Raw genomic sequence first — 13,121 nt, 5'->3', positions numbered from 1 at the left:
AAAAAAAACACAGAATAAAACAGGAATTAACTCATTTTCACCTGTTGCCTTTATCTTCGTTACTTTTTTGCATATCTTTCATTCATTTGTTCTATATCGCTCTATATCACCGTCTATATCTCTCGTTTCCCTTTCCCCTGACTATCAGCCTGAAGAAGGGTCTCGACCCGAAACGTCACCCATTCCTTCTACCCAGAGATGCTGCCTGTCCCGCTGAGTTACTCCAGCATTCTGTGTTTTATCTTTATGTAGTATTTTGCCACTCAATCAAATGTCAAGTGGTTTGGGTAGACACAACATGCTGGGGTAACTCAGGCAGCATCTCTGGAGAAAAAGGAATGGGTGACATTTCGGATCAAGACCTTTCTTCAGACTGCGAGAGTCTTCCTACACAACTGATTACCTATATCTGCCTGAAGAATACTTAAAGATTTCTTCAAAAATTCCTTGAGAAAGAGTGCTCTTAAACCCCACGGTACACAAAAATGCTGGAGAAACTCAGCGGGTGCAGCAGCATCTATGGAGCAAAGGAAATAGGCAACGTTTGGGTCCGAAACCCTTCTCCAGCATTTTTGTGTACCTTCGATTTTCCAGCATCTGCAGTTCCTTCTTAAACTCTTGAACCCCATGACCTTTTGAGAGAAAGACCTAATCTCTGTCTAAATGGGTGACCTATTACATTTAAATTATCACTCTCATTACCAAATTCTTCAACAAGGAAACACCCTCTTCACATCTATACCGTTATAATCCCGCACCATCTTATATTTTTTCATCATTCATAAGTAATAGGAACAGAATGAGGCCTTTTGGCCCTTCGAGATTACCCTGCCCCATATAATCATGGCTGATCTATCTTTCCCTCTCAACCCCATTCTCTTGCCCTTTCCTATAATCCTTGACATCCGTACTAATCAAGCATCTGTCAATCTCTGCCTTAAAAATGCCCAATGTCTTAGCCTCCATAGGGAGAAAGCAAGGACTACCCCCCACCCCCACATCAATCTGAAGAAGGGCCTCGACCCGAAACGTCACCTGTTCCTTCACTCCATAGATGCTGCCTCGCCCGCTGAGTTTCTCCAGCATTTTTGTCTACCTTTGTGCCACTCCAGATATTTATGAGCAACTTCAAGCACACACTAGATTTGTATTTGATTCTGTGGGAATTGTCTGATGATATTATTCTCTGTGCAATGCTCTAATAAAGAGTGCCCCCAATGAACTTAGTCAACACCGCAAGAAATTGCAGAGAGTTGTGGATGCAGCCCAGACCATCCCACAAACCAACCTCCCTTCCATTGATTCCATCTATGCCTCAAGTTGCCTCGGCAAGGCCAGCTGCATAATCAAGGAATGCTGGAGAAACTCAGCGGGTGCAGCAGCATCTATGGAGCGAAGGAAATAGGCAACGTTTCGGGCCGAAACCCTTCTTCAGACCTGTCTCACCCTGGTCACTCCCTCTTCTCCCCTCTCCCATCAGGCAAGAGGTACAGAAGTATGAAAACGCACACCTCCAGATTCAGGGACAGTTTCTTCCCGGCTGTTATCAGGCAACTGAACCATCCTATCAACTATCAGAGAGCGGTCCTGAGCTACTATCTACCTCATTGGAGACCCTCGGAGTATCTTCTATCGAACTTAACTGGACTTTATCTTGCACTAAACGCTATTCCCTTTATCCTGTATCTGTACACTGTGAATGGCTCGATTGTAATCATGTATAAGGTCATAAGGTCATAAGTGATGGGAGCAGAATTCTACTCCGCCTATTCAATCAGGGCTGATCTATCTCTCCCTCCTAACCCCATTCTGCTGCCTCCGCCCCATAATCCCTGACACCCGTACTAATCAAGAATCTATCTGTCTCTGCCTTAAAAATATCCATTGACTTGCCCTCCACTGCCCTCTGTGGCATTGTCTTTCCGCTGACTGGATAGCAAAGATCCTATATCCTTTGCTGGATAGCACGCAACAAAAAGCTTTTCACTGTACCTTGCTACACGTGACAATAAACTAAACTAAACTAAAGAACAAGTCTACCCATGAAAGTGGCCAGAGGCCCAAACCAATTTGGTGGTCGTGGCAGCATTGTCATTACAACAGCGAGCTGCGGAGTCATTGAATTATTTTACAATGACTCTTCTGGAAGCTTTAGCAAGGTTTTAGCAAAACAACAGGCATTCACGACAGGGTGGCAAAGCTTTATCAGATTTAGCTCAAAGGCATTTGCAGCACTACTCACAACATCAGGCTGTTCAATGCACTTCATGGCAGGAGAATGGGTCATAAGGTCAGAAATAGGACAACAAAAATGCTGGAGAAACTCAGCGGGTGCGGCAGCATCTATGGAGCGAAGGAAATAGACGACGTTTCGGGTCGAAACCCTTCTTCAGGCTGGTCAGAAGTGATAGGAGTAGTATTGGACCATTCATCCCATCAAGTCTACTCCGCCGTTCAATCATGGCTGAATGGGATTTCATTCAGATTAGTTCAATACAATACAATACAATACAATACAATTCAATTTATTGTCATTTGGACCTCTTGAGGTACAAACGAAATGCCGTTTCTGCAGCCATACATTACAAACAAATAGACCCAAGACACAACATAATTTACATAAACATCCATCACATTGCTGTGATGGAAGGCCAAAAAAACTTTTCTCTCCACTGCACTCTCCCCCCCGATGTCAGAGTCAAAGTCAAAGCCCCCGGCGGGCGATGGCGATTGTCCCGTGGCCATTTAAGCCACGCCGGGTGATGCAAGGTCGCGCACCGGGTTCTTGATGTTAGAGCCCCCGGCGCGCGCTCGCAAACTCCCGCGGCCATTCCAAGCCGCGCGGGGCGGTGATGTAGGCCCCGCTCCAGGAGCTCTTCAACCCCGCAACTCGGGCGGGAGAAGTCGCCGTTGCGGGAGCCCTGAAAAGCGGCCTCCCTCCAGGGAGCTCCCGGTGCCGTCCGCCAAACCCGCAGTTGCAGCCACCGAATCTCCGGGGGTCGGGCCGCAGCAGCGTCCACCACAGCTCCACCCGCTCTGGACTCGGCCAGCTCCGCGACGATGAGGTGAGTAGTTGGCACCAGAGTCCCCGGTCTTGTTGTTGGAGGCCGCTCCTCGTTGCAGCCCCAACGACAACGGAGACCCGACAAAGAAAAGGTCGGGTCTCCCGTGCAGGGAGAGATTTAAAAGTTACCCCCAACCCCCCCCACACCACCCCCACCCCCCCCACACACATACCCCAACAAAAATAACAAAAACTACATTAAAACATAGACATAAAATAATAAAAACGCAAATCGAAGATATCAAAATGTTGGAGTAACTCAGCGGGACAGGCAGCATCTCTGGAGAGAAGGAATGGGTGACGTTTCGGGTCGAGACCCTTCTTCAGTTTAGTTTAGAGATACAGCGCGGAAATAGGTGTTTGGCCCCACCGAGACTGCACCGACCAGCGATCCCCGCACATTAACACTATCCTACACACACTGGAGACAATTTACATATATACCAAGCCAATTAACCTACAAACCTGTGCATCGTTGGAGTGTGGGAGGAAACCAAAGATCTCGGACAAAAACCCACGCAGGTCACGGGGAGAAAGCACAAACTCCGCACAGACGGCCCCCATGTCAGGATCGAACCCGCATATCTGACGCTGCAAGGCAGCAACTCTAACGCTGCGCCACCATGCCGCACACCGGGTTGAGTGGGATGGATCAGCCATGATTGGATGGTGGAGTAGACTTGATGGACCGAATGGCCTAATCCTGCTCCTATAACTTCTGAATTTATGGAAGTAGATTTTCCTGAATTATGTGAGGTGGGTGGGAAAGAGTTAAACTTGGGTCAGGATATAGACTAAACTACTATCTACCTCATTGGTGACCCTTGGACTATCTTTGATCGGACTTTACTGGCTTTAAATTGCACTAATCATTATTCCCTTATCATGCATCTGCACACTGTGAATTCAATTGTAATCATGCATTGTCTTCCAACTCAAGATAGATACAAAATGCTGGAGTAACTCAGCGGGACAGGCATTGTCTCTGGAGAGAAGGAATGGGTGACGTTTCAGGTCGAGACCCTTCTTCAGACTCGACCCGAAACGTCACCCATTCCTTCTATCCGCAGATGCTGCCTGTCCCGCTGAGTTACTCCAGCACTTTGCGTCGAACTTTGGTGTAAACCAGCATCTGCAGTTGCTTCCCATACATTGCTTTTCCACTGACAAGTTAACAAGCAAGCAACAAAAGCTTTTCACTGTACCTTGGTACACATGACGGTAGACTAAACTGAACTAAATTAACTAAACTGTACTGAGAACAAAGACAGAGGAGAATCTATAAACATACCTGCCCTATTTTAGAACACCTCCCAATAGACTCCTTAAATGTGGGTAGATGTGAGGTTATCCACTTTGGTGGAAAGAACAGGAAGGCAGATTATTATCTGAATCAGATTAGGAAAAGGGGAAGTGCAACGAGACCTGTGTGTCCTTGTAGATCAGTCACTGAAAGTAAGCATGCAGGTACAGCGGGCAGTGAAGAAAGCTAATGGCATGTTGGCCTTCATAGCGAGAGGATTTGAGTTTAGGAGCAAGGAGGTCCTGCTGCCGTTGTACAGGACACTGGTGAGACCGCACCTGGACTTTTGTGTGCAGTTTGAGGAAGGACGTTATTGCTATTGAGGGAGTGCATCGTACATTCACCAGGTTAATTCCCGGGATGGGGGGACTGACATATGATGAAAGAATGGGTCAACTGGGCTTGTATTCACTAGAATTTAGAAGGATGAGAGGATATCATATAAAATTCTTAAAGGATTGGACAGGCTAGATGCAGGAAAACATTTCCCGGTGTTGGAGGAGTCCAGAACCAGGGGTCACAGTTTAAGAATAAGGGGTAGGCCATTTAATGACTGAGATGAGGAAAAACTTCTTCACCCAGAGAGCTGTGAATCTGTGGAATTCTCTGCCACAGAAGGCAGTGGAGGCCAATTCACTGGATGTTTTCAAGAGAGAGTTAGATTTAGCTCTTAGGGTTAACGGAATCAAGGGATGTGGGGGAAAAGCAGGAACGGGGTACTGATTTTAGATGATCAGCCATGATCATATTGAATGGCGGTGCTGGATCGAAGGGCCGAATGGCCTACTCCTGCACCTATTTGTCTGTTTCTACGTAAAGATAAGTACAGCTGCTCCTCGACCTACGATGGGGTTACCTTTCCGATAAACCCCTCGTAAATCGAAAATATCGGAAGTCAAAATTTCAGTACAATGTGATCACATTATAGACAATAGACAATAGGTGCAGGAGTAGGCCATTCGGCACTTCGAACCAGCACCGCCATTCAATGTGATCATGGCTGATCATCCCCAATCAGTACCCCGTTCCTGCCTTTTCCCCATATCCCCTGACTCCGCTATTTTTAAGAGCCCTATCTAGCTCTCTCTTGAAAACATCCAGAGAACCTGCCTCCACCGCCCTCTGAGGCAGAGAATTCCACAGACTCACCACTCTCTGTGAGAAAAAGTGTTTCCTCATCTCCGTTCTAAATGGCTTACCCCTTATTCTTAAACTGTGGCCCCTGGTTCTGGACTACCCCAACATCGGTAACATGTTTCCTGCCTCTAGTGTGTCCCAACCCTTAACAATCTTATATGTTTCAATGAGATTCCCTCTCATCCTTTTAAACTCCAGAGTGTACAACGGCATTGGGGGTTCAGTATTGATGTGGATAGAGAACTGGCTGGCAAACAGGAAGCAAAGAGTAGGAGTAAACGGGTCCTTTTCACAATGGCGGGCAGTGACTAGTGAGGTACCGCAAGGCTCAGTGCTGGGACCCCAGCTATTTACATTATATATTAATGATCTGGATGAGGGAATTGAAGGCAATATCTCCAAGTTTGCGGATGACACTAAGCTGGGGGGCAGTGTTAGCTGTGAGGAGGATGCTAGGAGATTGCAAGGTGACTTGGGTAGGCTGGGTGAGTGGGCAAATGTTTGGCAGATGCAGTATAATGTGGACAAATGTGAGGTTATCCATTTTGGTGGCAAAAACAGGAAAGCAGACTATTATCTAAATGGTGGCCGATTAGGAAAAGGGGAGATGCAGCGAGACCTGGGTGTCATGGTACACCAGTCATTGAAAGTAGGCATGCAGGTGCAGCAGGCAGTGAAGAAAGCAAATGGTATGTTAGCTTTCATAGCAAAAGGATTTGAGTATAGGAGCAGGGAGGTTCTACTGCAGTTGTACAGGGTCTTGGTGAGAACACACCTGGAGTATTGCGTACAGTTTTGGTCTCCAAATCTGAGGAAGGACATTATTGCCATAGAGGGAGTGCAGAGAAGGTTCACCAGACTGATTCCTGGGATGTCAGGACTGTCTTATGAAGAAAGACTGGATAGACTTGGTTTATACTCTCTAGAATTTAGGAGATTGAGAGGGGATCTTATAGAAACTTACAAAATTCTTAAGGGGTTGGACAGGCTAGATGCAGGAAGATTGTTCCCGATGTTGGGGAAGTCCAGGACAAGGGGTCACAGCTTAAGGATAAGGGGGAAATCCTTTAAAACCGAGATGAGAAAAACTTTTTTCACAAAGAGAGTGGTGAATCTCTGGAACTCTCTGCCACAGAGGGTAGTTGAGGCCAGTTCATTGACTATATTTAAGAGGGAGTTAGATGTGGCCCTTGTGGCTAAGGGGATCAGAGGGTATGGAGAGAAGGCAGGCACGGGATACTGAGTTGGATGATCAGCCATTGAAACGGGGCTTGCTGTCTCTCCCTGCGGGGGAATGCGACTTTTATGTCGTATTCCCCTTCTCTGCCTCCGTCTGCGCTGAGGCCTAATGGTGGAGCTGGCGACCTCGAGGCTCAGGAGGCAGAGCCCGCCAGGACTCGCCCTGAGCTCGCTCCCGTGAGGACGGCCCGGCTCGGGGCTGGAACAGTGCTTCCGTGAGGGACTGTGACGCTCCCGTGAGGACGGCCGGCCCGAGGAAGGAACGGTGCTCCCGTCGGAGTGGCCGAGCTCGGGGAGGTACGGCGTTCCCAGCCCGAGGGAGAAGCGGTGCCCGGTCGGGGCGGCCCAGCCCGAGGGAGGAGCGGTGCCCAGTCGGGGCGGCCCAGCCCGAGGCTGAGACGGTAACGGCACTCACGTGAGGGCGATCCGGCTCGGGGCTGGAACGGTGCTCCGGTGGCTTGGACGGTGTTCTGGCGGCGGTGGCCTGAGTCCGGGGTTCGGCAGCTGCGTCTGCAGGACTGGTGGGCGGCAGCTTCGACCACCCCGGGCCGCGGTGTTTGAGCCGCGGGACAGTTGTAACATCGCCCGGGGGGTATCGCCTCAGCGCAGAGGGAGAAGAGGAGGGAAGAGACTGGAGACCTAAGACTTTTGCCTCCATCACAGTGAGGAGATGTTGGGTGGACTCACTGTGGTGGATGTTAATATGTGTTTATTGTTGTTTTTTATTGTATTGTATTGTATGTATGACTGCTTCAATTTCGTTCAGACTTCGGTCTGAATAACAATAAAGGCTATCTAATCTAATCTAATCTAATCATATTGAATGGCGGTGCAGGCTCGAAGGGCCGAATGGCCTACTCCTGCACCTAATTTCTATGTTTCTATGTTTCTACAAGCCCAGCTGCTTCATTCTCTCAGCATATGACAGTCCCGCCATCCCAGGAATTAACCTTGTAAACCTACGCTGCACTCCCTCAATAGCAAGGAGTGGATGGAAAGTGAGTGGATGGGAAGTGAGCTGCGGCCCCCTGCCGTTTACCTGCGTTTCCTTCATCGTAAAGTCAAAATATCGCAAGTCGAACCATCGTAAATCGGGAATCATCAGTAGTTTGAGCACTGTATATGTTGGACAATTTGGCAGAATAGACACTGCAGGTGGGCTACTAGTACCTGAAAGCTAATCAGGTTCCAAATGACACCGATTTGCATTGTATTATTAGACTCTTTACTCTGTCCCTCAGGGAACTTTGAATGCAAAGCTGAAGCCCCCCGTCTAAATGGCAGCAGGTAGAACAACAGTAACTTGATCTCGGTTTTATTTGGAAACTGTAACTGCAACCCATTCACAGCGAAAATCAGTCCCATTACAGTCCTTTGGTTTAGTTTAGTGGTACAGCGTGGAAACAGGCCCTTCGACCCACCGAGTCCGCGCCGACCAGCGATCCCCGCGCACTAACACTATCCTACACACACTAGGGACAATTTACAATTTTACTGAAACCAATTAACCTACAAACCTCAAGATTCAAGAGAGTTTATTGTCATGTGTCCCAGATAGGACAATGAAATTCTTGCTTTGCTTCAGCACAACAGAACATAGTAGGCATGAATACAGAACAGATCAATGTGTCCATATACCATTGAATATATATATATATACACACACACACACACATAAATAACCAAATAAAGTGCAATAGGCTATTAAAGTTCAGAGTTTTGTATGAGTTGAGCTTAATAGTCTGATGGCTGTGGGGAAGCAGCTATTCCTGAACCTGGATGTTGCAGATTTCAGGCCCCTGTACCTTCTACCTCTACATCTTTTTATTGTATTCTATTGTATTCAAATTTATTGTCATTGTCTCAGTTAGAGACAACGGATGTGTGGATGTGTGAAAGAGGGAGACAGAGGGATAAGGAAGGGTAATGTGTATCCTTCTGCGCTGACTCTCAGTCTGAAGAAGGGTCTCGACCTGAAACGTCACCCATTCCTTCTCTCCAGAGATGCTGCCTGTCCCGCTGAGTTACTCCAGCATTTGGTGTGTATCCTCGGTTTAAACCAGCATCTGCGGTTCCTTGCTGCACATTCAGTTGAAAAGCTCTAGTGTCGCAGCTCTCCCTCCTCTATCATCAATTCCGATCATGTTTACCTTTAGTCGGCTGCTGCATCAGTGGTGTGCTACTTGTGTGCACAAAACGCTGAGGCAACAATGACATTTCACTGCTCCGCAGGTGTTGCTGCGAGCTGGTGTAAAAGAACTCTATGAAGTGTTGTTGCTCGCAGGGCACTTTGAACGTGGAGACAAAGACTGCACAGCAGTCAGATCCCATCTTAAGCTGCCGAGAACTCAGGGCAAGGGGAAAGGCCGCGCGCCAGGGGAACGATTCATTAATCCATAATATTTACCTCAATCCCACTCCCTTTTAAAAGTCATAAAGCCTTTACGGCTAATAATGCAACAACCTGCAGAGAGGAGAGTGGTTTATTGTCCCAGATAGAACGACGTCTGAAGAAGGGGCACAAACCCGAAACGTCACCCATTCCTTTTCTCCAGAGATGCTGCCTGACCCGCTGAGTTACTCCAGCATTCTGTGTCTATCTTCGGTGTAAACCAGCATCTGCAGTTCCTACACAATGACTTCTTCCTTGCAGCAGCACAACAGAAAACATAGTACTCTGTAAATATAATTACAGAGGGAAAAAAGTGTATATATACATATACACACACACACACACACACACACAGATATATATATATATATATATATATATATATATATATATATATATATATATATATGCACACATATATATACTCATATACATATATATACTCACATACATATATATACATACACTCATATATACACATATATAACACACACACATATATCTACTCATATACATATATATTTACATATAGTACATATATATACATATACACTCATATACACACATATATATATATACTCATATACATATGTATATACATTTAGTACATATGTGTGTGTACAGTACATATATGTGTGTGTGTGTGTGTGTGTGTGTATACATATACACATATGCATATATATATACTCATATACATATATATACTCATATACATATATATATATACTCAAAACTTTCTTCCAAAACCACAATACAAAGATCAATAAGTATGTTTCAATAAAACACTAATGAAATCTTCAGTTGGGAATTATCAATCTAAACACTAATCTAAGCACGAGCAATGTTTCATGATACAGATTTAACAAGGGTCATGTCTATTAATTTCATAACCTGGCTGGGTATTATGCAAGTCTATATTTCATAAAGTATTTCTTTTTTCAATGTCATCACTATAAATAACTGTGAGGTTGGGCAAGGGAGAGATCAATTGAACATATATTTGCTATGTGAGATTCTGCCACTGCTGTAGAACTTCACACTATAATCAATATTCAACCTCTTAAGTGCATAGTCAAAAAGCCACATCATTATCATTAGCTCGAGTCAGTCTAGGTTTATTACACATCTAACAGCTTACCGTGGAGTTTCTCAGCATTACTAATTGCACCAAAAAAATCACACACTCCAGTGATATTTTACCAATGACATTGCTGAGAGTGTTCTCTGCCTGTGTGTTCATTTGTCATCCATTTATTTTTTCCACCAGCTCTGATTTGAGGCATGTCAACTTCTGAAACTGCATAGATTTCTCAGCAGTGACTTGTGATGTCAATTCACAGTCAATAGAAAATGCACAGTGCCATAGAGTGTGGAAACAGGGCCCTTTGGCCCAACTTGCCCACACCGACCAACATGTCCCATCTTCACTAGCCCCACTAGTATTCGGTCCATACCCATCCAAACCAATAGCTTTTCACTGTAGATGTACACAAAATGCTGGAGTAACTCAGCGGGACAGGCAGCATCTCTGGAGAGAAGGAATAGGTGACATTTCAGGTCGAGACCCATCTTCAAGCCTCAAAACGAAACGTCACCCATTCCTTCTCTCCAGAGATGCTGCCTGACCCGCTGAGTTACCCCAGCTTTTTGTGACTATCTTCCATTTAAACCATCAGCTGCAGTTCCTTACTATGGTGACAATAAACTAAACTGTCCTGCCAAACCTGTCTAAACCTCCCCCACCCAAGTCGCACCAGCTTCTCGTTTTCACCCCACAAACAGCCAACGGTGCTTCCTTTATCTTCGTTACTTTTTGCATATCTTTCATCCATATATCACTACATCATTGGATATATCTTTCGTTCCCCTCTCCCCTGACTCTCAGTCTGAAGGAGGGACTCGACACAAAAAGTCACCCATTCCTTCTCTCCAGAGGTGCTGCCTGGCCCGCTGAGTTAAGGGCCTGTCCCATTTGTCCGTTATTTACGCCTCATTTAAGCCTCATATGTAAAATAGGTCGGCGCATCGTTACGCACGACGTCGCGCGCAAATCAAGCGTCATCATACCGTCTGGTGCGCGTGACGACATTAGAATACCCTGCGGCGCTCGGCGACGCATGGTTACGCACGGTGACGTAACCATGCATCACCACGCGATACACGTGAGACTTCGGGACGCAGCATGTGACGCCAATGCGTCAGCGTGCGTACGCAATGCGTCAGCGTGCATACCCAATGCGTCAGCGTGCGTACGCGATACGTCACGCAGCACGAAATCCTGGAGCGTCGCGCGATACCGCACGCAACTCCACACTCCTCCACGTCTCTCCATGCGCCCGTCCCGCGCTACCCACACGCTACCCGCGTGTAACAACGTGACGACCACATTTTTGGAGGTCGCGTAAATGAGGCGTAAATAACGGCCAAGTGGGACAGGCCCTTAACTCAGCGGGCATTTGACGGCCATTTGTGCCCATCTTCGGTGTAAACCAGCATCTGCCGTTCCTTCCCACACATTCCAAAATACTTGGCGACTTCATTCAAAAAAATGCGAGAGAGTTTTACACTATTCAGCATTACAATTACAGGTCTCTCCTCCGGCAATGAAAGAAAGAATGATCTTCTTGGGAAGCAATGCCTCCATTGTTCACAGGACTTGTCTGTCACAGCATTACTTGGGCCCATTAAGACTCAGTCAATTATAAATCCTCAGCATTAACAACCAGTGAAGTGGTTTTCACACCTAAATAAAACTGCTGGCTATAGTGATCATCAAAAGTGCTTTTGCTTTAGCAGATGATGGGGTGCAAACGACTCTAAAACATTGACGAGACTGATGTTAAAGAAACGGAACAATGCTTAACAGCATTCCAGAATAATCATGTACTATTGCAAAGTAGGCAAAAATGCTGGAGAAACTCAGCGGGTGAGGCAGCATCAATGGAGCGAAGAAATAGGTGACGTTTTGGGTGGAGACCCTTCTTCAGATTGAAATGCATGTACTTTTGCATGTCTCGTTTTTATGTAGTTTTTGTTATTTTTTTGTTGGGGTATGTGTGTGGGGGGGAGGGGGTAACTTTAAAATATTTCCCTGCACAGGAGACCAGACCTTTTCTTTGTCGGGTCTCCGTTGTCGTTGGGGCTGCAACGTGGAGCGGCCTCCAACAGGAATGACCTGGGGCTCCAGTTGTGGAGCTGCCGACTACTCACCGTCACGGAGCTGGCCGAGTCTGGAGCAGGTGGAGCGGTGGTGGAGCGCTGCTGCCACCCGACCCCCGGAGTTTCGGAGGCTGCAACTGCGGGTTTGGCGGACGGCGGCACCGGGAGCCGGGGGTCCCTGCTGGGTGACCGCTTTTCGGGGCTTCCGCAACGGCGACTTCTCCCGCCCGAGTTGCGGGGTTGAAGAGCACCTGAGCGGGACTTTACATCACCGCCCCGCGCGGCTTGGAATGGCCGCGGGACTCTGCGAGCGCACGCCGGGGGCTCTAACACCAAGACCCGGTGCGCGACCTTGCATCACCCGGCGTGGCTTTAATGGCCGCGGGACAATCGCCATCGCCAGCCGGGGGCTTTGACTTTGACTCTGACATCGGGGGGGGGGGGGGGGGGGGCGAGTGCAGGGGAGAGATATGTTTTTTTGCCTTCCATCACAGCAATGTGATGGATGTTTGTGTAAATTGTGTTGTGTCTCGGGTCTTTTTGTTTTGTAATGTATGGCTGCAGAAACGACATTTCGTTTGGACCTCAACGGGGTCCAAATGACAAATAAATTGAATTGAATTGAATTTTGCAATGCATTTTACAATCTGCTTAAGTTTTCACTAATTTAGCACCTCTGGAGAACATGGATAGGTGATGTTTCGGGTCAGGACCTATCCATGTTCTCCAGAGATGCTGCCTGACCCGCTGAGTTACTCCAGCACTTTGTGTCATGACCCATTTATAATAATTTTTTGAAGAAGGATCTCGACCTGAAATGTCACCTC

Source organism: Amblyraja radiata, chromosome 17 (genome assembly GCF_010909765.2).
Source record: "Amblyraja radiata isolate CabotCenter1 chromosome 17, sAmbRad1.1.pri, whole genome shotgun sequence".
Taxonomy (NCBI): domain Eukaryota; kingdom Metazoa; phylum Chordata; class Chondrichthyes; order Rajiformes; family Rajidae; genus Amblyraja; species Amblyraja radiata.
Note: the sequence above shows the minus strand (reverse complement) of the source record.